Below are 1919 nucleotides of genomic sequence, written 5' to 3'. Positions count from 1 at the left end.
CAGGTCTGGAATCTATGTCCACAAAGTGCTCCAGGAAACCGGTCTTGACTTTCTGTGGATTACAAGAACACAGCCTCACAGGCAGTATAATAGCTCAATTAATTCCTTGCTGGTCAGATCCCTTTAGCAGATTCCCAGAACCTTAAAAAAGTAGAATCCACACACATACATAGCTACTGTAGGTGTAACCCTAAGGAGATAAATTCCCTTTTTTCTTTTCCTACCCTCAGAATAGAAGAGTAAGAGTTATTTAAAATTCAACCAAACCCAACCAAAAATTGAGTGCGTAATCAAGAATAATCTCTGGTGTTTATTTTAGGATCACAAGTAGAGACTGTCATAACAAAGCATTGTCTAACAGGCCTACCCAAGGATTATCCGATTTTAGACCTTTGTTTGGATTTGTTACTTACTACTGGTTAGAGTATTTTACTACTAATGCCACATAAGACATTATTCAGTTTTGTATATGATTTCATGTTCCTCTCCTACCATTCTTTTATTCGGTCACTATAAATACTTCTGTTGCTTCTAAACTTTTTTTGGAAACAGTTTCACCCCTCTTGTTCGTTCATTAATGTGTTAAATAAATCTTTGACATGTGCTCATTTTCAAAATTCATGTGTTTAACCTCTAAAAGCTATATTTTGACAAAAAATTGAAGGATTGAAACAGTAATGTATAAATAGATTTTTTGATTTAGATATTATATATATATACATTTGATATATATGTTCTTTAATAAATAATCTATATATCTGCCTATTTGAATTCTTATAGCATTCTAATATTTTGGGTTTTAACCTATTCACAAGCTATAAATAAAGCAAACTATTTCATTTTGTCTCTAGAACTTTAGTTTGGTAATTTACCTGGCTTTACACTTTATGGCTATAAAAATGATATATTTTACAATGTTGGGACTCAAAGATTCCCTAGATATATAATTCCCTCAATTTATGCAGTCCACTAAAAAATGAAATTTCCCCCCTGAAGCTCTTTAAAAGATTGCTGTATTTTTGGTGCACTAAAGAACAGTGAAATAACTAGTAGTTATCTGTCTTATGCAATTAATTGCATATATGACCTAGATATTACCGTTATAATCCCTGTTACAAATAGCCATTTCTTTAAATTATAATTTATCAAGATCACTTTGGATACTTAACTTTTAATTGAAATTTTTTAAGTTGGTCTGTTATTTGATTACACTCTAAGTTTATACACTTAAATTTAGTAAAAATTTTACTTTTGTAACTTGATAGCTATGGTGATTAATCACTTAGAAGAATTTTTAACTATTTTAAAATTGTATTTTGAGTTTATATAATCTAAAAAAAATGGACCAATAAAGGTAGCAAGTCCTCTTAAAGAACAAAGCATTATATAATTTTAACTGAGGATGGGAGTTTAGAGGCAATTCAAATTTCAATATCTTTAAATTTCACATCTAAATCTAATGTTTGGATATTAAAATTCACTGGCTCAGGGAAGTCTGTCAAGATGCACAGAAACTTCCCTCTCAGTTTAGGAGGGCTGTCCTAAGAATAGGGCTGGCTCTCATAGAGGACAATTTAGAATTAAAAATAAATCATTGGCTCTTGACAAAATCTTATTTCTAAAAAAAAAAAAGTCAAATAGATTGAATGTGTGTGTGCACGTTTTGTTTTGTTTTGTTTTTGGCGGTACATGGGCTTCTCTCACTGTTGTGGCCTCTCCCGTTGCAGAGCACAGGCTCCGGACGCACAGGCCCAGCGGCCATGGCTCACGGGCCCAGCCGATCCATGGCATGTGGGATCTTCTTGGACCAGGGCACAAACCTGTGTCCCCTGCATTGGCAAGCGGACTCTCAACCACTGCACCACCAGGGAAGTCCCTGTGTGCACATGTTTTGAAAGTAGTGCTAATGAGCCAAAAAG

At 33.9% G+C, this 1919-nt stretch overlaps 1 non-coding gene across 1 annotated transcript; it reads left to right on the top strand.

The window, feature by feature from the left end:
- Positions 1–1446: 1446 nt before the first annotated feature.
- LOC112066384 (small Cajal body-specific RNA 11) lies at positions 1447–1574 on the top strand. Its single transcript, XR_002892603.1, has one exon. It is a non-coding gene; the product is annotated as a small Cajal body-specific RNA 11 (non-coding RNA).
- Positions 1575–1919: the final 345 nt, after the last annotated feature.

Source organism: Physeter macrocephalus, chromosome 6, assembly GCF_002837175.3.
Source record: "Physeter macrocephalus isolate SW-GA chromosome 6, ASM283717v5, whole genome shotgun sequence".
Classification (NCBI taxonomy): Eukaryota; Metazoa; Chordata; class Mammalia; order Artiodactyla; family Physeteridae; genus Physeter; species Physeter macrocephalus.
Note: the sequence above shows the minus strand (reverse complement) of the source record. Positions and strands in the feature narration are given on the sequence as shown.